Source organism: Piliocolobus tephrosceles, chromosome 3 (genome assembly GCF_002776525.5).
Source record: "Piliocolobus tephrosceles isolate RC106 chromosome 3, ASM277652v3, whole genome shotgun sequence".
Lineage (NCBI taxonomy): Eukaryota > Metazoa > Chordata > Mammalia > Primates > Cercopithecidae > Piliocolobus > Piliocolobus tephrosceles.
Genome location: NC_045436.1, coordinates 88,487,036 through 88,511,930, shown reverse-complemented (window position 1 = coordinate 88,511,930; position 24,895 = coordinate 88,487,036).

The window sequence follows — 24,895 nt, the reverse complement described above, 5'->3', positions numbered from 1 at the left end:
TTGTGACAATTTCCTCTACATTTTTCTAATGGATATATAGGTGATTTGTGTACCTTCAAGGACCTATGGGACTTCTAACGTGGCCAAGCCAGAGAAGCGGAGGCCAACGAACCTAGCTGAGCCCCGCCCACTCGCTGACCCAGGGGATTTGGAAGTTGATTGGACAGGGGGCGCTCCCGGTTCCCAGAGCGGGAGTATGAATGGGGAACTTTTGGATGGAATTGCGTTTTATATTAGCGGTTTTTTCAAGGGATAGGAAAAGCCGAAGGCTGCTGAGCTTTTACTCCCCGATGTAGTCGTGGTAATAATAAGAATTAATAATAACTGCTAAAGTAGTATGTTATCAATTTTTTTTAATTCACCCTGGGTCACGAATGTCAACAGGACATCTCTACAGGGATGCCTTAATGCTGATAGCTTGGCATGACCATAATACTATTTTGAATAACTCATTCTCTCAACTTTGCTCCTCCCTTGGTCATCTGTATGTCGGTAAAAGGTAAAATCATTCTGGCCAAAAATTTTAAAGTCGTCTGGATTTCTCTCCTTACTAACTGACCTTCTGCATTCAAAATATTGGTAGATCTCTTTGGCTGTACTACCAAAATATCTCCAATTCATCTGCCCCTAACCATTCCACCACTACTACCACCCTAGTGTGAGCTGTTTGGACGAACGGAGGCAGGATGGTTCACTTCCGGGTTCTTCTTCACCACCAATTCTTCCCGTGTGTGCGAGAATGCAGCTGACGCCCGGGAAGGTGAAGATTAATCAGGCATGCACCAGGTGATGTCAATCCGAGGAGACCAAGATTTACCTGGTGGCACCTGCGGAGCCCCCCTCCCCCAACATGCCCGTGCCCCGCCTATTGCCCTTCCACTCCTAGAAAAGTCACTCCCAGCAGATGCGCCCGGGGCGGGCTTTCTCAGCCCCCACTCTTGTCGGGACTGTATTAGAAACTCCCCCCAACCCAGCTCCGGTCCCTGAAGCTAGATGACCAAAGAATAAATTTGCAGTTTTGCTTTTAGCCTTGCCTACTCGCTGGTTCTTTTGTGCCCACTCTGGTGGTCTTAGAAAAACAAATCATGAGCTACCGCCATCTCTGGTCTGGGCAACATTTACAATCCAAATAGATGAAAATATATAATGGAGAATTAGTCATTAGGGATGGACTATACGGTCTAAAACGTTTTTTGTTTAATGTTTTGCTTTTCTTTTTTATATAATCTTTTAAGACTCTACAAATGTTAACTTCCTTTTGGAGCAAGAGTTAAGAGTCACTGATTACATAAGTCCAGAGCATACTGACACATTATAGAGCCAATGTTTTTGTATTTTTTTATTTGCTTGTTACTACGCCCGTGGTTTTTTTTACAGGATGCCATATATTGATTCTGCACTTCTGATCAGCTAACAACTCAATTGTTAAGAAATTGAAGACCATAATGAAAATACTATCAAAACATTGTAGGATCCAATTCTAAGTACAGATCAGGCTTGCTGCCCTTACGGTTCATTAGTGAGAGTCTCCCCCAGAGTCTTATTACCTATGTCTTAACGGAGCCACACGAATCTTAGGTTATGTAAAGGCCAATGATAACACCAATAATGAATGCATTTACACCAGAACCAGCGTTTATATGTAGGAAGTTTCTCTGGGCACTGTAAAGCAGAATGTTTCTGAAATTCCCACAGTTTTGTAAGTAAGGAACACTTTGGAACAATTAAAATATTTTGCTTTGGTATGAAGAAAAAAATAAAAATATTTTGCTTTGGAAAAACTTCGGGATTAAAGGTTTTTTAATTTCCTTTATAACTTAAAAAGGAATCTAACATTAATTAACCGCTGTTTGGCAGGTACTATGTTAAGTGATTTACATTTGTGCTTATATACCCTTCATGACAATTCTGTTAGGTAAATACTAGTATAACTGCTTTACATATGACAAAACTGACTCCTGGGAATGGAAATAAACTCAAAAAGTATAGTATAGTCTGTGACTGGATGAGACCTAAAAGGAAATTGCTGTAGAAGTAAAATAGATTTAAGAGGTTTAAGATGGTATATGTTTATATACTTATCCTTCTTCCTGTATATGTTAGGGACATGTAATTTCTCCATACATTGTGGAAAACATAAAAATTATTAATATATAATTTTTAAATAAAAAATTAGCTAATATTATTTTATTATTGTTTTATTTATTTATTTACTTATTTTATTATGTAATATTATGTATTATTATATCATAAATAATAAAATTGCCAGGTCAGAATACACTACATTCATCTATATGTTGAATTATTACTGTCACTTTCCAAAAAGTAAGTTTGCTCCAGGAACCAATTCATTATTGCTTTTTAACCTCTTAAGCTTTGAAATATTTTTCAACATGAGTTTGTAAAATTCTATAAGCCACACATAAAAGAGCCCTTTCTTGAGTAAGATATGCATATCTGTTATCATCCATGTCCTAACCCACAATTCCTACAGAAAAATATTCTATTTAAACATAACATAAACTCTGTAACTGAAAACCAAAGAAATAATGAATATAACAGTGGGCATTAGAGCATGCCCTTAAACAAACATTTAATCTAATCATTCAGTGGTTGTCTATTTTACAGATGAAGAAGGAAAAATGTTGAGAGAAACACAGTTTACAATATACAGAAGAGCTGTCATCTTAAGCTACACACAAAAGCAAATGTTAATCATTCTTACTGTGCACAAGCAAATATATATTCAAAGAAAAAAGCGTAAAGGTGATATCTACCAAGCTTTCATTGTAGAACATTTTAATAAAAAGCCTTGAAGTCAGAAATGGTTCCACCAGTCAAAAGAGAGGGAGAGCTCCACAAATAAGTTTTTAACTAAATTCTAAACAAGCCAGAATTACGAAGGCTACAAATATTATTGATTTCTGTTTATTTAAATATGTGTTGGAGAGGAAATTAGTAGCTTTGTTTTTTTTAAGATAATAATACTAATATTAAGCTGGATTTTTATTTATGAAGACATTTTGCAGTTTGGTTGACAGTCTCTTGAATTATGTTCTTTCCCACTAGGTTCTGTATAAGCATGAGTACGGAACACTATTATGTCTCATGACCTAAATAAAAACTCTTTCTAATGCAATATTGTGGGGTTTGGTGTTATTGTTGTAGTTATTTTACATCTTGAAGGTTGTTTTTAAAATTATATGCAAGTAATGGCTGGGCACAGTGGCTCACGCCTATAATCCCAGCACTTTGGGAGGACTCCTCACCTGAGGTCAGGAGTTCAAACCCAGCCTCACCAACATGATGAAACCCTATCTCTACTAAAGAATACAAAATTAGCCAGGCATGGTGGCGTATACCTATAATCCCAACTACTTGCAAGGCTGAGGCAGGAGAATGGCTTGAACCCAAGAGGCAGAGGTTGCAGTTAGCTGAGATCACGCCATTGCACTCCAACCTGGGCAACAAGAAAGAAACTCCATCTCATAAAAATAAAAAAATAATGAAAATAAGAAATAAAATTATGCAAGTAAAACATAGGTACATGACCAATGTAAAATAATTAATTTATTCAAATATTAGAGACTCATATGGAACAAGTTTCCCATTATCATTACTCTAATTTTACTTCTCCTTCCAGAAGTAGTGAGATCACTGAGTTCTGGGATGTCCAATTGGGATAAATGTACTCAGCAAATGGAAGAATCACCATATTGGTTTCCTGACCCATATAGTGATGGCGTTTATGGTAGGAAAGTCTAAGTGTAACCAGTAGAACTGCTTTTACCTACAGAAATAATAAATCTAAAGTAACTGCAGTGACTGATGTGCTATCAAAGACTTGAAAGATGCTGAGTGATAATTTCTGCCACATTTCACTCAGTTAACTTGGCCCTTGCAAAAGAAAGATGGACCTTGGAGAACAACAGTGGATTATTGTAAATTTAATCATTCGGTTACTCCAATTGCAGCTGCTATTCCACTTGTGGTTTTGTCGCTGGAGCACATCAACACATCTCGTGGCACCTGTTAGCTGTTCTGGCAAATGCTGTTTCTACTTATACCTATGGTAAAGATCATCATCAGAAGTTTGCTTTCAACTGGCAGAGTCAGCAACACAGCTCTATTTCAGAATTATATCAATTCTCCAGCTCTGTCATAATCTGATTTGCAGGAACCTTGATTGCCTTCTCATTCACAGAATATCACACTATGACATTGCATTGATAATATGCTAATTAGACATAGTGATCTAAGTAGCAACTACACCAGATATATTGGTAGGACAAATGCATGTCAGAGGATGGAAAATAAGCACAATAAAATGTCAGGGTCTCCTCAGGGAAACGTCTAGGGGTTAAGTGATCCGTAACACATAAAATATCTCTTTCAAAATAAAGGATATTTGCTGCACAATGCTCAATGGATGAACCACTTAGAGTTTGGGAGGCAACATATACTTCATTTGGTCATACTATTTTGTTGTATTTGCTGAGCAATCCAATAAGCTGCTAGTTTTGACTGGGATCCTGAATAAGCAAAGGTTCTTCAATAGCAAACTGCTCTGCCACTTGGGCCATACAACTCAGTAGATCCAATATTACTTGTAATGTCTGTGGTAGATAGGCATGCTTTATGAAGCTTTTGACAAGCCACTACAGCACAGAGCCTTAGAGCTTTGGCGCAAACCTATGTCATCCTCTGCTGAGAAATAATCTCCATTGACAAATGACTCCAGGCTTGCCACTGAGTCTTAGTAGAGACTAAACTATTGACCATGGGCAACAAGCTACCATGAAATTTGAACTACCCATCATTTGACAATTTGGCATTGTCTAATCTATCATCCAATAAATGTGGGTGTCTACAGCAACATTCCATCATCAAATGAAATGAAATGAAAGTGTTGTGTATGAGATCAAGCTCAAACTGATCATCTCGGCCAAGCATGGTGGCTTATGCCTGTAATCCCAGCACTTTGGGAGGCTGAGGTGGGCAGATCATTTGTGCTTTGCACAGCAGCCTCACTTTGAAGGGTAGGCCTGAAGGAAAGTGGTGAGGAAAAATCTTCCCATTGGGTAGAACTTTAGTAGTGTACCTGGTTGTTCATTTTGCCTGGAAGGAGGAACAGCAAGAGTTGTAGATCTACAGTGATTCGTGGGCAGTTCAATCATTTAGTTAGATGTTTGAAAAATGGGAAGGAACACAATAGGAAAATTACTGAGGAGGTCTGGGGGAGAGGCATGTGGATAGACCTTCCTGTAGGGGTACAAAATGTAAAGATATTTGTGCCTTATGTGAGTGCTTACCAAAGAGCAATCTCTGCATAGGAAGATGTTTATAATCAGGTGGACAAGATGGCCCATTCTGTGGACATCAGTCAGCCTCTTTCCATATCCATTTGTGACCTTGCCCAAAGGACCTACAGACAAAGTGGCCATGGCAGGAGGGACTGAAGCTGTGCACAACCTTTCATTCGCTAAGGCTGATCTGGCTAGAACCGCTGCTGAGTGCCCAGCCTGCCACAGGAGAAACCAACAATGAGCCCACAATATGGCACTATTCTACATGAGGATGAGCCAGACCTGGTGGCAAGTTAATTATATAGGACCATGTCCAGTAGGCATTTGGTTTTTACTGAAGTAAACACACTAGAACAAAGTTCCTTCCTTACCCACAATGCTGCTACCAAAATCACTATTCTGTAGGACTAGGGAATGCCATAGTCATCACCATGGTTTACTATACAGCATTGCTTCTGGCCAAGGAACACATTTAACAGCAAATGAATTGTGGCCATTGGTTCATGTTCATGAGACTTACTAGTCTTAGTATGAGAAATGGTGGAATGGTCTTTTGAAAACCCAGTTATGGTGGCAACCCCTTTGGGAGCAGGTCCATGTCTTCTAAGATGCATATATGCAGTAAATCAGTAAGCAGCATATTTCTCTCACAGTTAGAATTCACAAGTCCAGAAATCATGTGTAGGGAATGGGTATTGCTCCTCTCATCTTTACTCAACTTAGGGCTCTACTGATCTAGAAGTATTAGTACCAAAGAAGAATACTTCTACCAAGGAACACGTTAATGGTTCCATTAATTTGAGAGTTGAGACTGTCAGCTAGCCACTTCACAAATCCTCATTCCAATGAATCAAAAAACAAATAAAAGAATACTTTATGGACTAGGCAGATTTATCTTGACAATCAAGAGGAAATTAGATTGTCATCACAAAATGGTAGTAAGGAGGAGTAAGCCTGGAATGCAGTAGATCCCCTGAGATGCCTTAGTAATCCCATATCCTGTGACAAATTTCAATGGAAAATTACAGCAACCCAATAGAGGCAGGACTGTTAGTGGCTTAGACCTTTCAGGGATTAAGGTTTAGGTCACTCCAACAGGCAAGAAACCACAACCAGCTGAGATTTGTGCTGAGGGCAAAGACAATATGAAATGGGTAGTGGAAGAATGTAGTTATAAATATCAGCTATGACCATGTAAGCAGTTTTAGGAATAAGCACTGTAATAGTTAGAAGTATTTTATTTTGATACAAATATGTTTCTGTATATATTGCCCAATTTTTTTCAGGCTCCCATTCTCGAACCAAATGTAATATACAACTTGTTGATAATATTTAAGCTCTCAGTATTTAAGTCACTGGGTATCAAATAGAGAATATGAATCATCTAGAAGAAAGATGATTATCACCCCAAAATGGATAAAGGGAGTTTGTTTCTTCTTTTGGGGAGACAGCATATTTCAATTGTATGAGGGATAGTTACATTATGTTAGGTGGAAGCATAATGTCGTTATTGCTCTCATTTAAAAATTAAGCAGGCCAGGCAGGGTGGCTCATGCCTGTAATCCTAGCAATTTGGGATGCCGAGGTGGGCAGATCATTTGAGGTCAGGAGTTCAAGCCTGACCAACTTGGAGAAACCCCATCTCTACTTAAAACACAAAATTAGCTGGGTGTAGCCAGGTGTGGTGGCACATGCCTGTAATCCCAGCTACTCGGGAGGCTGAGGCAGGAGAATCGCTTGAAACCAGGAGTCGGAGGTTGTGGTGAGCTGAGATCACGCCATTGCACTCCAGCCTGGGCAACAAGAGCAAAACTCCATTTCAAAAAAACAAAATTAAACTAGGCCAGGTGGCTCACACCTGTAATCCCAGCACTTTGGGAGGCCGAGGTGGGCAGATCATTTGAGGTCAGGAGTTCAAGACCAGCCTGGCCAACATGGTGAAATCCTAAAAATACAAAAATTAGCTGGGCGTGGTGGCACACACCTGTAATCCTAGCTACTCGGGAGGCTGAGACAGGAGAACTGCTTGAACCCAGGAGATAGAGGTTGCAGTGAGCCAAAATTGTGCCACTGCACTCCAGCCTAGGCAACAGAGTGAGCTCCTTCTTAAAAAAAAAAAGAAAAGAAAAGAAAAATTGAGCCAAATATGGTTCTGAAAGGTATATATAGATATTTAGTTGACAAGGAATCATCTGTGGTGGATTTGTATTGTGTTAACCTAGCTAAGCTGAACTATATTTCCCAGAATCCCTTCATTGCTGAGCTCTAAATTAGTATGGGCCATAAAAGACATCATTATTTTTAAGAAACATATTGTTTAACTAGTGAAGTAACTTTCCAACTGATCTTTAGTTATTTCTGCAATATTAAAAATACCCAATTAAAAATAGTGGATTAATTTAAAAAATTGTAAAGCATTCATACAGTGGAATATTATACAGCCATTAAAAAGCACACTGTAGAAGTTTATTTTCTGGAATGGACAGATGTCCAAAATAGCCTTTTTTTTTCTGAGACAGAGTCTTACTCTGTCACTCAGGGTAGAGTGCAGTGGTGCAGTCATGGCTCACTGCATTCTTGACCTCCTGGGCTCAAGCAATCCTCCTGCCTCAGCCTCCCAAGTAGCTGGGACTACAGGCACACACCACCTTACCTGGCTAATTTTTGTGTTTTTTTGTAGAGATAGGGTTTCACTATGGTGCTCACTCTGGTCTCAAACTCCTGGGCTCAAGAGATCCACCCACTTTGGCCTCTCAAAGTGCTGGGATTACAGGCATGAGCCACCATGCCTGGCCTCCATAACAGGTTTAGAATGAAGAAAATTAGACCACAAAATGTTTGTAGACTATTGGTTCATTTGTTATTGCATGCATTTTCCATTGGAAAAAAGTCTGAAGGAACATAAAGATGACTGTGTCTATGTGATGTGATTATAGATTATTTTTCCCTTCTTTGAAACTACTTGTATTTTCTAATTTATCTGTAATAAGTATATATTACTTTTGTAATTAAAATAAACTTTTATAATAGTACTTTGTAAGAACACAAAGTACTTTCTGGTCTTACACCAGCACATCTGTCTCTCTACCCGGTGTTCACTGCTGTATTCCATAAGAGATGCATAATAATGCTTCTCATATCTGCTTACATTCAAGTAGGAGTGATTAGATGTTTATTACTATATACCATAACACAGTCAATTGTAATATCAGAAACTCAGGGTCTCAAATTCAGAGACAAAATCTTTTTCACCATGGAATTCCTACCACCTCTCACAGTGCTGGCACATAGTTGGAGTCATTAAATAAGTTGAATGAATCATAAATGAACCCTTGATTCTTGATTTCCTTTGATCCTTCAAGGTGTCATCTTAGCTACTGCACTTCCTTAATGTTTATTTAGTTTGTTCCCTCCTCTCTACTTCCACCACCGCTTATTAATTCAGATCCACCTGATGTCCTGCTTCTATTTCTCTCCACATTGCAGCTAGGGTGCATTGTTTAGGAAACTGAACAAATCTCATTATGCCAACCAAGATGCTGTCTTTACTGCTAGCTAGAGAGAAATAAGTAGCTAAACGGGAAGTAAAATTTGGTTCTTTTTATTCATTACTGCCTTCTTTGCTATGTTACAACTCCTTTCCATATTTTAATACTTGTTTTGTGGAAACTTTGGAAGTACTCTGAAAGCATCTGCCTAATCTCACACACTTCCCTCCATTTCCTTGCCAAGATGGGAATCAATGACAGCAGGCAGGGCCGAGCACGGTGGCTCATGCCTGTAATCTCAGCACACTGGGTAGCTGAGGCCAGTGGATCACCTGAGGTCGAGAGTCCGAGACCAGCCTGGCCAACATGGCAAAACTCTCACTAAAAATACAAAATTAGCTGAGCATTGTGGTAGGCATCTGTAAGCCAAGCTACTTGGGAGGCCGAGGCACAAGAATCAGTTGAACCTGGGAGGTGGAGGCTGCCGTGAACCGAGACTTTGCCACTGCATTCCAGCCTGGGCAACAGAGAAAGACTCCGTCTCAAAATCAAACAAACAAAAAAAGACAGTAGGCAGTAGTGCTGGTGATGACAACGTTCACCACTCATTCATTCATTCATCAAGCATTTATGGAGGATGTAGCAGAAACAAGCTGTCCTAAATGCTGTCAGTGCCAAGATAACCAGTGCATAACTCTTATCCCCGAGAAACTGTTATCCTAGTCTGAGGAGAATGCACACTATGGCAGAACTGCCTGAGAAGCACATGCCTATCGGAAGTTGGGCCAATTGGACTTTGAGAGACCTGAGGAAATAGTGATTAATTCTCACAGGTAGGCAGGGTGCGGTGGCTCACGCCTGTAATCACAGCATTTTGAGAGGCCAAGGAGCGTGGATCACTTGAGGTCAGGAATAGCAGGTCAGGAACAGCCTGGCCAACAGGCGACACCTGCCTCTACTAAAAATACAAAAATTAGCCAGGCGAGGTGGCGCATGTCTGTAATCCCAGTTACTCGGAGGCTGTGGCAGGAGAATTGCTTGAAGCCAGGAGGCGGAAGTTGCAGTGAGCTGAGATCACACCATTGCACTCCAGCCTGGGTGACACAGCAAGACTCCGTCTAAAAAAAAAAAAAAAAATTCTCAAACAGATAAGGAAAAGGCAGGCGCACAGAAGTGCTCACATTTGAGCTGGAGCATTGATAGAAGAGCTGGATTCCTGGGTTGGGAAAAGGCTTTCAGGCATGTGGACAAGGCTGAGCAAAGGCAGAGAGATGGGAAAGCCCCAAAGAAGGTGATAACAGAGTGATGGTGATGATGGAGGAATAAAAGTGGAGATGCAACCTAAAAAAGAAGAAGCCTGACTAGAGAGGGTCTTTCAATGTCATGATGCTTTTAGATTTCATTATTTAGATATAAAGAAGCATATTGAAGGATTTTAAAACTTGAAATGATTAGTATTGTGTCTGGAAGAATAGATGAGGTGACAGAAAGATCTGAGGCACAGAAACATTTTAGGACCTTAGTGTGGAAGTACAGATGAGAGATAGTGAGGGGCTGAGACAGACTGGGAGTGAGGAGAGCAGGGAGGGTGGTGGTAAAGCAAAAGCTATAAAAGATATATACTATATATAGTGTGTGTGTGTGTGTGTGTGTATGTGTATGTGTGAGCTGGAGTCTCACTCTCACCAGGCTGGAGTACAGTGGCTTGATCTCGGCTCACTGCAACCTCTGACTCCCTGGTTCAAGCAATTCTCCTGCCTCAGCCTCTCAAGCAGCTGGGATTACAGGCACCTGCCACCACGCCCAGCTAATATTTTTTAGTAGAGATGGGGTTTCACCATGTTGGTCAGGATGTCCTCGATCTCCTGACCTCATGATCCGCCTGCCTTGGCCTCCCAAAGTGCTGGGATTACAGGCGTGAGCCACCGCACCCCACCATAAGATCTTTCTGTGCAGATAGAAATATGAGAATATGATTAAAAATAAATATAGGGCTTGAACACTCTGGAAAGAGAGGGCTCTGATGAAAGTGAATTGTGTAACAATGGCTCCAGGCAACACTACAGCTGTGTCCAAGAGCTGGACCACAGAAGGCTTTTCCTGGAACCAGAGGAGAATGGGAAAACGGCCAGGGTCAAGCAGTAATTCCATGGATAGCAAGAGGCAAGGTAAAAACAGAGCTTCTGCACTCCACGGACTTGGATTATATATGCACCCCTCCCATCACCCTCAACCCATCCCAGCCTCACAGAGGGACATGCAAGGAGTGGGAGACAGAGGTTCTGCCACCTGCCTGATAAGAACGATTATTCTAGAAGGACCCTTCAGGAGGGACCTTGGCAGAGTCGGGAAGATGGTTGTTGGAGCATGGGAAAGAGGTTTAGGGTTGGAGATCCAGGAATCAGCAGCATGTGGAGGATAATGGAAGTCATCACAGTGGAAAAACGTGACTACACATGAGGTGGAACTGGTCAGGGTTGTTATTGGGAGGGTCATAGACCTCCTTGCAGAGCTGAAAAAAGCTATGAACTCCTTCCTAGAAAAATGCACGCACACACACACACACACCCCAAATGTAGTGTATAATTATAGGAAATTCACAGAGTAAAGTTAAAAGAGTGAGAGAGAAGAAAGCTGAAGATGGATGCCTAGGGAATCACCCCCATGATTAGGAGGATACTACAAAGTAAATACAGCAAGATCAAAGGAACAGAAGAGCCAAGAGAGCGGTAGCAAAGAAGCCTTGGAAAGGGAAGTTTCCAGCATGTCAGATAGAGTGAAACTGAAAGAAGACATTTAGCTTGACAATTAAACATTGGTGACATTTGGCCAGTAAGTACAATATATTGTCAAGCACACAGTATTATAATGACTTAAGTTACTGAGCACAGTGCCTGGGACATGGTATCATGATAAATGCTTGTAAATATTAGATGAATTAATTCATTAATTTCAGTAGCATGTTGGCAGGAGAAGGCAGATTGCAGAGGGGAGAAGTAGTGATAGGGATTTTAAAAATAATAGTAGTGAATGATTTATGGCACCCAACACAGCTGTGTATGAACAAAAGAAGACAGCTGAAGTGGTAATGATAGAGGTTTTTATGGATGATGAGACTTGGGCATGTTTGTATAAGACGAGAGAATAAAACTGTGGAGAGGAAGGGACCAAAGATGTCAGAGGGAGGGGAAGGAGTTAAGTAACTGAATAGAATCAGGGTCATGGCAAGAGAGTGTGGGATAGAGTTCAACAGGGGTAAAATTTACCCTGGAAAAGATGCATGCCATCTTTTAAAGAAAAGAGAGCAGAAAGAAGATTAGAGGCATAAGGCAACCAACACTTAGTATCTACTATGCACAGGAGTTGTATTAGGTTGTCTTACTTTATCCATCCAATAATTCTTTGGAGTAGGCATTATTAATTTCATTTTTTAGATAAGAAAACTGAGGCTCATAGAAATCGGGCAACATGCTCAAGTTGATACAGCCAGAAATTGATAGAGCTCAAGGTTTGCCAATTTCTAAGCCCATGCTTTTACATACATTAAAGTTTTGAGGTACCAAAGATGAAAAGGGAGTTACAGAAGTTCATAACTGATAGTTTCTACATTTACAGATATTAGAAGGCTGCTGGGAGTAAGACTGAGTGTTGCATTAGGAAGAGAGGTAGAGTTGGGACAGCCACTGTGAAGAATAAATTGTTTTGCAACATTAGGGACCCAGATTTAAAAAAAACACCCACACATGCACATAGATATTAAAACGTGTTAAAGAAAAATAACTGTAGATCTGCACGTTTTTTACCTCACTTGCAAAGCTGTTGCAATTCAACTAAATAACAACAGCATTTTTCTAACAGCTGCCCACATGTAATTCCTTTCTGTGGCCACAGTAGGGCAGGAGTTCTCTTTTATAGGAATCATAGTCCTGCATAATTTTATCCTCAACCAAGTGTATTTTTGATACTTTGAGATTTACAAACTATATTCTCAAGCATAATGAAAAGGCAAACTTATTTTAAAGAAACTTGCCTCAATGCTGTGATCAAGTAAATGCAATTAAACATTACATAAATGGGAAAAGCTGCATCCCACAGCATTTGAGCATATCTTTAAAATGCAAATGATTTACTTCTTTAATGATGAAAGAAAAAATCTTGTGAAAGCATCATTTTCAGATGAATAAAATATCAAACCCATGGTATTTTTTATATGTAGTTGCCTTACAAATATTTTACACATAGGCTTGTAAACTAAAAAAGAAAAAACAAAGTGTATTTGGCACGTTTTGGTAATTGAATCTTAAAAATAAATAATTTCTAGCTAAGCTTTCAAAAGTATACTTACTAGATTTCATTTTTCAATTCAGAAATTTAAAGAGAATTAATAACAAAAATGGTCTACAACACCATTATACAGATGATTCCTCTTTTTAAAAAATAAGATGACATGTTTGGAATTATAAATTCAAAGAGTACAAATAATTTTAAAAACGCAAAGCAAATGTCACCTTCCCCTTATCATCTTCTCCCCTTCCCTATTGTTTCTCCCTGAAAGTAACCACTGTTAGATTCTTGCGATTGAAGAACATTTTCCCAAGGAATGTTTTACCCTAAGATTAGAAAGGCATTTAAAACAACAGGCTTTAATCACTTCAAAATAATTTGAACCAGAACCCAGGTTGCAATTTGATTGCACATGTGAAATGTGGCGATGGCCTCAGAACCAAAACTCCAAGTAAATGGCCAGCTATTCCCCTATCATTCCCACCGACACCTTTCAGAGAGAATGGGAAATCAAAGTGCCTGCTCACCTCCAGAAATGATCTTTCCAGAGGTAAAACATTTGGGGTATGCTTAAGCAGCAGCTGTTCCTGCTGTCTGCCAGAAGCCCAGAAAAAAGACTCTATCTCCTGGGCTGTTAATATGGTCCTTTCTTACACACTGAGATCAATTTAACAAAACAAAACAAAACAAAAATATTCTAGCTTAGAAATGACAAGGAATTCAGCCATACACATTGAAAAGTGTGTTTTACATATATCCTGAATAAAGTATCTAACTTTTAAAGAATGTTGTAAAATATTTCCATATGTACATTATATCAAAGTACTTTCCCCAAGTTCAGTTGAAAGGAAATACCCAGAGCATTAGGCCCATCAGAAATGATGTCTCCAGTTGTGGTTTTCAGACGCCCTGCCACGCATTTGCCCAGAAGTAATCAAAGACAGCTTGATACTATCAGCCTGTGTGTGCGTGTGTGGGTGTGTGTGTAATTTCTTACAAAGAGAGAAAAAAAAATCATTTTGGGTAAAACATGATACAGGAGGATATCAGTTGGATTTTTTGGTTTATTTTCAATATTATCACTGCTCTTCAATCATTCAAAATGAGAAGACTTCATCCTGGCCATCTTGACATACTTTCTGTGTTTCTCTGTAAGTAGGTAAGAAGACAGCTCTTGTACTGCAAGCAGGAAAGAGGCTTACTGAGCATCTCTACCATGAACCATGTGCTCTGTGACATGGACAACACAAGGTATTTCAGCAACCCTCAGAACCTCTGAAATTATGATTATTTATCCTCATTTTTACAGGTGAGGTGACTAACATGGAAAGAAGGTAAGAAAATTGCTTAGTCAGCTGACTGGTTAATGGTAGACTTACGATTTAAACCCATGTTTGTCTAACACCCAATCATACACAGTTTGTACCACATCATTGTGAAAGGACAGTTCAAGATCCATCTGGGTGAAAATCAGCTAGGAAATCTGTTACCATGAAAATTCTTGGTCTGATTTTCAGAGGTTCTGATTGGGAACATCTTTGATGGAGCTCGGGTATCTGAATTTTAACAAGTTTCCCAGAAGAATCCCCAGTGAATCTAAAGTGTGAGACCATTGACAATATTGTTCAGCGTGGATTTTTGAAACAGAAAAGGAAATTTCAGAAGACAAACCTCATGGGAGCTTCTGATGTCAATTTCTTAAGACATGGCAATCCCAAGTGTTTTCTTCACTGCTGATCCTGTCTTTTGCATTACCTCTTAGGTTTTGTGTTACATGGAGTAGAGTGATCCTTGACTCTAAACAGACTGAGTTACCAGGTTCCTCTGCTTGAAATTCCCTCAGAAGAAGTCAGTCTTTCAACCCACCATGAGCAATTACAAAACTAAAAATACAAAGACTCCTTAAGGAGGGAACACGTTGACTCATGAAACGAGCATGTGCGTGGGTTTGGGTGCCTCGGGCAGGGGTTCCGGGAGTATGTCCAGAAGGGGAGCATACATTTAGGGTTAACATGCCCATTGGTCCACTGAATTCTTTGCTTTCGGGGTGGGATATTGGCAGGAGAGAGCCAGAGCAGTGCCCTCTAAAGCATGGGATCCATAGGAGAGGCCCCTTGTCTGAGGGCCGCACTGGTCCTAGAGATGAATGGTAAGGACCCAGACAACCTGGTGCCTGGAGAACTCCCTAACCTCATTTCTGTTGCGCTTTCCCTCAGCTTCAGGACCTCATCCTGCCTCCCACATATTCTCTGCTGGAAAGCTCTTTCCCACATATCCTCATGGCCACCCTCCTCACTGCCTTCAGGTCTTTGCTTCAATGAACCCTTCTTAGGGAAGCCTCCCCTCACCAGTGTATTCAAACTGCAACCCCTACTTCCACCCTGCATTCTATCCCTTTTACCTGCTTTCTATTTTATATAGCATTTGTTGTTCATATCATGATCTTTACTTACTTACCTACTGACATATTACTTATTCCTTCATTCATTTATTGTCTGTCAACCCTCACTGGAAGGTAACCTCCAGTAAGGCAGGGATTTTTGTCTATTTTGTTCATCTTAGTGCCTACATTAGCACTTTGTACATAGTCAACGAATTGTAAATAAAACTTGACTGATTGTGAAGAAATTTTAAAAATCAGGGGCTTGGTGTCTTTCCCATCTTACATATAAGGGAAACGTTAGGCACTGGGGCAGGATATCCTGGCTGTCACTGGGGGATGACGTGAACTCAGAGATAATGTTGAATGGGGTGAGGAAGAATGATGACGATTTTCATTTAGCAACCTTATCCTCTTTCATCTCCCCCACATTGTCAAAAAAATGAATTTTCCTGAGGGAATCCCTTGAGAATGAAGCAGAGAGCATGGTTGAAGAGGCAGCAATCAACACCTTATTTTATCCATGGGATAAAGGAGTGGCAAGTCTCCATGACTCTCTCTTTTGCTTGTTCTCTTTTTTTTTTTTTTTTTTTTGAGACGGAGTCTCGCTCTGTCGCCCAGGCTGGAGTACAGTGGCCGGCTCTCAGCTCACTGCAAGCTCCGCCTCCCGGGTTTACACCATTCTCCGGCCTCAGCCTCCGGAGTAGCTGGGACTACAGGCGCCCGCCACCTTGCCCGGCTCGTTTTTTGTATTTTTTTAGTAGAGACAGGGTTTCACCGTGTTAGCCAGGATGGTCTCGATCTCCTGACCTCGTGATCCGCCCGTCTCGGCCTCCCAAAGTGCTGGGATTACAGGCTTGAGCCACCGCGCCCGGCCTGTTCTCTCTTAAAAATAGAATAGTAGGGCTGGGCGCGGTGGCTCAGGCCTGTAATCCAGCAATTTGGGAGGCCAAGGCGGGTGGATCACCTGAGGTCAGGAGTTCGAGACCAACCTGACCAACACGCAAAACCCCATCTCTACTAAAAATACAAAAATTAGCTGGGCATGGTGGTGTGCGCCTGTAATCCCAACTACTAGGGAGGGTGAGGCAGGAGAATCACTTGAACCTGGGAGGTGGAGGTTGCAGTGAGCTGAGATTATACCATTGCACTCCAGCCTGGGCAACAGAGCTAGACTTGTGGGAATTACCAATTAGGAAAATATTTCAACATAAACATATATTAGCTTAAAATTCTATGGAGGAAATGGAATGGTAATATATGTCAAAGAGGCTGGGCACAGTGGCTCACGCCTGTAATCCCAGCACTTTGGGAGGCTGAGGCGGGTGGATCACGAGGTCAGGAGATCAAGACCATCCTGGCTAACACGGTGAAACCCCGTCTCTACTAAAAATACAAAAAATTAGCTGGGTGTGGTGGCAGGCGCCTGTAGTCCCAGCTATTCGGGAGGCTGAGGCAGAAGACTGGCGTGAACCCAGAAGTGGAGCTTGCAGTGAGCTGAGATCGCACCACTGCACTTCAGCCTGGGCAACAGAGCAAGACTCCACCTAAATATATATATATCAAAAAGAAAAAGGGGTGACACAGTGGCTTACATCTATAATTCCATCGCTTTGGGAGGTCGAAGCAGGAGAATTGCTTTGAGGCCAGGAGTTTGAGACCAGCCTAGGCAATGTAGCAAGACTCCATCTTTTTTTTTTTTTTTAAACAAAAACCATTTTACAAATTAGCCTGGTGTGGTGGTACATGCCTGTAGTCCCAGCTGCTTGGAAGGCTGAAGCAGAGGACTGTTTGAGCCCAAAAGTTTGATGTTGCAGTGAGCTAGGATGGCACCAGTGAACTCCAGCCCAGTCAACAGAGCAAGACCCTGTCTCTAAAAAAACAAAACAAAACAAAACAATATGGAAGAAAAAAGAAAAAGAAAGAATATAAAACTTTCAAATGTCAGAAAAGCTTATTCCTGTCTTATTGAAAACGGCTACTATACCATAAAAAAGAACAAGATCATGTCCTTTGCAGGAACATGGATGGAGCTGGAGGCCATTATCCTTAGTAAACTAATGCAGGAACAGAAAACCAAATTCTGCATGTTCTTACTTATAAGTGGGAGTTAAATGATGAGAACATATGGACACACAGAGAGGAATAACACACATTGAGGCCTATCGCAGGGTGGAGGGTGGGAAGGAGGGAGAGGATCAGGAAAAATAACTAATGGGTACTAGGCTTAATAGCTGTGTGATAAAATAGTCTATACAACAAATTCCCATGACATAAGTTTACCTATATAACAAACCTGCACATATATCACTGAACTTAAAATAAAAGTTAAAAATAAATAAATACATATATAAAAACTCAAAAAATGGCTACTATGGACCTTTTGATACACTTAAAAATTGATAAAACAGTTCTCTTTAAAAGTATTACAATTTTCACTCTGTTGGAAATTATATCCTTTGCAAGGATTTACATTTTGAGTGAAAACTTTTAGATAACAATCTGAAAATGTGCAAGAGTCTACATAACTTTCCAAAATGTTAAGGAGTACTCAAGTAAAAAGAAATATTTGAAGATCATTGCACTGTACCATTGTTTTAGTGGTATGCTGCTATGTAACAAATCACCTCAAAATTGAAAGGGATTTAGAAAGCAGCCATTTTATTTTTTCCCACCATTCATTGGGCTGATTAGACTTAACAAGGCAGTTTTCTGCTGGTCTTGCTTAAGGTCTCTCACACAATCACAATCAGATGGCAGCTGTGGCTAGAAGCAGAGTCATCTAGAGCAGGGTCCCAAAGTATGAGCTAAGGACCAAATCTGACCTGACATCAGTTTTTGCAAACAAAACTTTATTGGAACATAGCCATGACCATTTGTTTATGTATTGTCTAGGGCTACTGACACTCTACAATGGCAGAATTGAGTAGCTGTGACAGAGAGACCATATAGCCTGTGATATCTTTATATGACTTACACTAAGATGCAATAAACATGTGAATTTTCTTCAAGACCATTTGTTCTTTAGACAAGTCAAGCTGTAAGCTTATTTTCAACCCTAGAATGAGAGAGAGTTGAGGGAGTAAAGCCTTTAGGCTATTTGCACAGGCCAAGGAATATAGAAGCTGAATGAGTATCAAGGGAATTTGGTCAACAAATTTGATCCTTTTCCTCCTTAATGGTAGGTGGTTGGTGCCTAAATTATCTAGGGGATTGCATAATTTAAATATCCCCTAATGCAGAGGAGGATTTCTTTGCTCCTAACTAAAACAGTTTAGGAAAGCTTTTCTTTTGCTGGTCTCCTTTAGGATGGAACAGTAGCCCTGGGGCCACACAGGTATACTAAAAGCTATGTGCTGACAGGGATGTTCCTTCTTAGTGACTAACGATTAGTTGACACATTTCAGGTTTATTGGCCTCTAAATATTGAGAGTGAATTGGATTGCCTGTATTTTGCTTTTCGTACAAACTATTTCTTGACTTAAGGCATTTGCACATGTTGGTTTCTATGTCTGGAGTGTTCTCCCTTTCTGTAACCCAGCCAACACCTACTTATCTTTGTTGTGAGCTTAAACATCATTTTCTCAGAAAAATCCTCCCTTAACTCCCCCATGAAGTTCCCTTTCCATATTGTTTCACAGCACTGTGGACTTTCTTTTTGTGACTATAATCCTAGTGTGTGCAACAACAAATGTGTTTATGTTTCCCATTTAACATTGTCTCTCCTGTGTGCCATGAGGCAAGAGAAGAGTCTCATCTGCTTTGTTGATTACTGTATTAACACTTACCCAGCAGCACAGTTTCTGGTACATGGTAGTTTCTAACAAATATTTGTCGAGTGAATGAATCAAAGCCAAAGCAATTATAAAAGAATGTAAGGCCGGGCACGGTGGCTCAAGCCTGTAATCCCAGCACTTTGGGAGGCCGAGGCGGGCGGATCACGAGGTCAGGAGATCGAGACCATCCTGGCTAACACGGTGAAACCCCGTCTCTACTAAAAATACAAAAACTAGCCGGGCGAGGTGGCGGGCACCTGTAGTCTCAGCTACTCGGGAGGCTGAGGCAGGAGAATGGCGTAAACCCGGGAGGCGGAGCTTGCAGTGAGCTGAGATCCCGCCACTGCACTCCAGCCTGGGCGACAGAGCAAGACTCCGTCTCAAAAAAAAAAAAAAAAACAAAAAAAATAAAATAATGTAAATGTTTGGCAAAAACACTTACATAATCCTTCAGGTTAATCAGAAACATTTAAGAAGATTTATTAAAAATTATTGAATAGCTAATATTTTGGAAACCCAAAAAGCATCTTTTCATCCAGAATTATTGCGAATCTTATCCTTTAATTTAGAAAATGTTAGGGACTGAATGTTTGTGTCCCCCTCAAAATTTGTATGTTGGAATCCTAACTTCCAATGGGATGGTGAGGCTTTGGGGAGGTATTATAATTAGATTTTGAGGATGGAGCCCTGATGACGAGAAGAGGGCCCTTCTAAGACAAGACATGAGATAGGTGATCTCTCCACCACGTGTGGATATAGCAAAGAGATGGCCATCTGCAAACCAGGAAGAGACATGGAATCTGCCAGTGCCTTGATCTTGGACTTAGCTTCCAGAACAGTGAGAAATAAATGTTCAAGCCACTCAGTCTGTGGTAGTTTGTTACAGTAGCATGAACTGAGACAGAAATGAAATTCATAAAGACACTGTTAACTTCTCTTTTTTTTTGAGACGGAGTCTTGCTCTGTACCCCGGGTTGGAGTGCAGTGGCGCAATCTCGGCCCACTGCAAGCTCCACCTCCCAGGTTCACACCATTCTTCTGCCTCAGCCTCCAGGTAGCTGGGACTACAGGCGCCCGCCACCACTCCCAGCCAATTTTTTGTATTTTAAGTAGAGACAGGGTTTCACTGTGTAAGCCAGGATGGTCTCCATCTCCTGACATCGTGATCCGCCCATCTCAGCCTCCCAAAGTGCTAGGCTTACAGGCGTGAGCCACCGTGTCCAGCCAGATAGTGTTAGCTTTCCTACACCTGGTTTAGAATAGTGTTTAACACATCTAGTTTTTTATTATTATTATTATACTTTAAGTTCTAGGGTACATGTGCATAACGTGCAGGTTTGTTACATATGTATACTTGTGCCATGTTGGTGTGCTGCACCCATCAACTCGTCAGCACCCATCAATTCATCTTTTATATCAGGTATAACTCCCAATGCAATCCCTCCCCCCCTCCCCCCTCCCCATCATAGGCCCCGGTGTGTGATGTTCCCCTTCCCGAGTCCAAGTGATCTCATTGTTCAGTTCCCACCTATGAGTGAGAACATGCGGTGTTTGGTTTTCTGTTCTTGTGGATAAAACTATCACTAAGTTTTATCACAAGAATGTGATAAGCTAAGAATGATGGTTTCCAGCTGCATCCATGTCCCTACAAAGGTTGCAAACTCATCCTTTTTTATGACTGCATAGTATTCCATGGTGTATATGTGCCACATTTTCTTAATCCAGTATGTCACAGATGGACATTTGGGTTGATTCCAAGTCTTTGCTATTGTGAATAGTGCCGCAATAAACATACGTGTGCATGTGTCTTTATAGCAGCATGATTTATAATCCTTTGGGTATATACCCAGTAGTGGGATGGCTGGATCATATGGTACATCTAGTTCTAGATCCTTGAGGAATTGCCATACTGTGTTCCATAATGGTTGAACTACTTTACAATCCCACCAACAGTGTAAAAGTGTTCCTATTTCTCCACATCCTCTCCAACACCTGTTGTTTCCTGACTTTTTAATGATTGCCATTCTAACTGGTGTGAGATGGTATCTCATTGTGGTTTTGATTTGCATTTCTCTGATGGCGAGTGATGATGAGCATTTTTTCATGTGTCTGTTGGCTGTATGAATGTCTTCTTTTGAGAAATGTCTGTTCATATCCTTTGCCCACTTTTTGATGGGGTTGTTTGTTTTTTTCTTGTATATTTGTTTGAGTTCTTTGTAGATTCTGGATATTAGCCCTTTGTCAGATGAGTAGATTGCAAAAATTTTCTCCCATTCTGTAGGTTGCCTGTTTCTTTTGCTGTGCAGAAGCTCAAATGGAAGAACATACCATGCTCATGGATAGGAAGAGTCAATGTCATGAAAATGGCCATACTGCCCAAGGTTATTTATAGATTCAATGCCATCCCCATCAAGCTACCAATAAGCTTCTTCACAGAATTGGAAAAAACTGCTTTAAAGTTCATATGGAATCAAAAAAGAGCCCGCATTGCCAAGACAATCCTAAGTCAAAAGGACAAAGCTGGAGGCGTCACGCTACCTAACTTCAAACTATACTACAAGGCTACAGTAACCAAAACAGCATGGTACTGGTACCAAAACAGAGATATAGACCAATGGAACAGAACAGAGTCCTCAGAAATAATACCACACATCTACAGCCATCTGATCTTTGACAAACCTGAGAGAAACAAGAAATGGGGAAAGGATTCCCTATTTAATAAATGGTGCTGGGAAAATTGGCTAGCCTTAAGTAGAAAGCTGAAACTGGATCCTTTCCTTACTCCTTATACGAAGATTAATTCAAGATGGATTAGAGACTTAAATGTTAGACCTAATACCATAAAAACCCTAGAAGAAAACCTAGGTAGCACCATTCAGGACATAGGCATGGGCAAGGACTTCACGTCTAAAACACCAAAAGCAACGGCAGCAAAAGCCAAAATTGACAAATGGCATCTAATTAAACTAAAGAACACATCTAGTTTTTAAGAAGATGAAACTTTCCCCTTTGCAAGATTTTTAATTCTTTTCCCTTCCATTCATACAGAGAACTGGTCACACAGACAACTGGATTCAATCAGAGGCTTGTTTTGGATTTTATAACATCAAACCCCAAACACTTTACAGAATCAAAGTATTAATAACTACTTACAACAAAAATTTGTAACGTGCAAGTCATTATCAAACATGTCCCAGATATGTATCAGAGCTCCTGGTACCAAGAGCATACTATATTAGTTGTGATCACAGACTATAACTTGAGTAATGTCTAGGGATATACTGGTAGTATTTAACCTCCAGCTCTCTGGGGGAAAACAGGATTTTGTAGCATTTGCTGAAGTGTAAATACTCTCACTGTAACAATCTCAAGGTGCCAACCAGACATCACTGGATGCAAAGCTGGAAAGAGATGCCCACAACTGGCTCTCACAAGCTGAGGTGAGGTAGCACTATGTGATTTTAGTTGGTTTGAAGATGCATAGTTTACAGTGAAAGTTGGACATAGCCCTGACTATCAAAACTCTGGAAGCCCAAGCTCTTAATCACTAGGGTAAAGATTATAGGATGTTGTTAAGTTACTAAAACAAACTTGATTTGCTTATTTAAACATTTGGAGATTTAATGTTTTTAAGGGTAAAAGAACCCTTTCAACCTTGTAACAGAATTTATAAGCAATGCAATGGAAGGAGAAATATTAGACTTTAAAAAGAAGACCACCGACTACATTCACATGTCTTTTTAGGAACCTATCAAGAATACTTTGTCACACACATAGAACTAGATTCAGTTAAGAGTTTCATTTTGCTTTTTACAAAAATGAAAACCCAGAAGAGTTATAGAATCCATCTGGGTCACTTGGACAGAGTAGTTACTATGTTAACACCAATCAATACTCTTTGTCTTCTAAATACTGAACTTCAACACCAGCTTGTGAATTTTAAGAAACAATTCAGTGTAAGTGAAATAATCAGATATATAAGAATGCTCATGTTTTAAAATAGAGAAAAATTGGAAATAGCCCAAATGTTCAAAATAAAGGGAATATCTAAATTATAGCATGTGAGTTTGACACTGCATGCAGCTACTAAAATATTCTTTGAAAAGAAATATAATTACAGGGGTTATGTGGGAGGAAAAAAAGAGTTTAAAGTTTATATATGCAGTGGGCTTCCAGTTTTTACTTAAAATATCTATTTTATTCCTAGAAAACAAGATGGGAAGAAAAACATCTAACTATTACAAATGACTGAGTAGTGGCCAGGCGTGGTGGCTCGAGCCTGTAATCCCAACACTTTAGCAGGCCAAGGCAGGCGGATCTCCTGAGGTCAGGAGTTTGAGACCCGCCAGGCCAACATGGCGAAACCCTGTCTGCACTAAAAATACAAAAATTAGCCAGATGTGGTGGCAGGTGCCCGTAGTCCCAGCTACTCAGGAGGCTGAGGCAGAATGGCTTGAACCCGTGACGGAGAGGTTACAGTGAGCTGAGATCGCATCACTGCACTCCAGCCTGGGTGACAGTGAGACTCTGTCTCCAAAAAAATAATACTAAGTAGCGAACTTCAGATTTTTTTATCATTCTATTTTTCCAAACGTTCCAAAAAGTCTACAAAGATGTTTGTAATTAAAACAATTTGACATACAAGGAATTCTTTGAAAAGAATGTACACCTCAATTCCTTCACTTCCTTGTTTCTCAAAGTTCACCCATTTCGTGTTTTGCTGAAACTTGATAGTTCCCACCAGCTAGAGCCTGTGTGTCCAGTCACGTTGTTGTACCTAACTTGGAGCAGCAAGGAGAGGGAGAAGCCTCCCTCCACGAGCAAGAACTCAGGCTGGGGTGGCAAATAGGCTTTCCCTTCCACAGCAATTTTTCAGAAATTACATCTCAAACCTTTCAAAAACTAGACTGGCCTAAAGAGCAGCCAATTAATTGAATTTAAGTTTTAAGGCACATTATTGAAAGTGCCACTTTTTAGATTGTTACATCAAACACAATAAAACATGTTCACAAAACTGCTTGGTGCAGTATATATAAGCCTAAATCATAAGGAAGTGATGTAAATCTGCCTTAGAATTCAAGCTTTTCAATTCTATCCCCATTTTATAATGTTTTCAATATTGTGATTAAGCATTATACAAGATAATTAATTCTATTATGCTGGTTGCTTAACAATCTTTGGGATTGGCAGATGTTTGGAGAAAGCTAATGGATCTCAATCGTTTGAGACTATGAATGTTGACAACAGGAATCCCAGCTATCATTGATTCTGCTAGCATTTATCAGGGTGCCCGATCATTAGACATACCAACACAGCTGCAAAAATCCTACCAACAGTACAAATGGCTCTGGGTTTTCTATAACCTCTGTCTCTTCTCTCATTAGTAAAATGGGAATGAAGGTGTTGCAGTTGCTGGGAGGACTAAACCAGATTTGGTGGAGTCAGGCACACAGCCAATCAGGTGTACTGTGGTTAAAATGAAATTCTTAAAAGTGAGTTCAAGCACCAGCTTTGCCACTTATTCGTTCTGTGACTCCTCTCTTCTTCTGCAAAATGCTAATTAAAAATTTTATATACCAAGAACAAGTTAGCTGGCAGTGGGGTAAAGGTGTTATGAGGTCCTATTTTTCTTGCCTTTTACCTTAACAGGTATTATTTTTT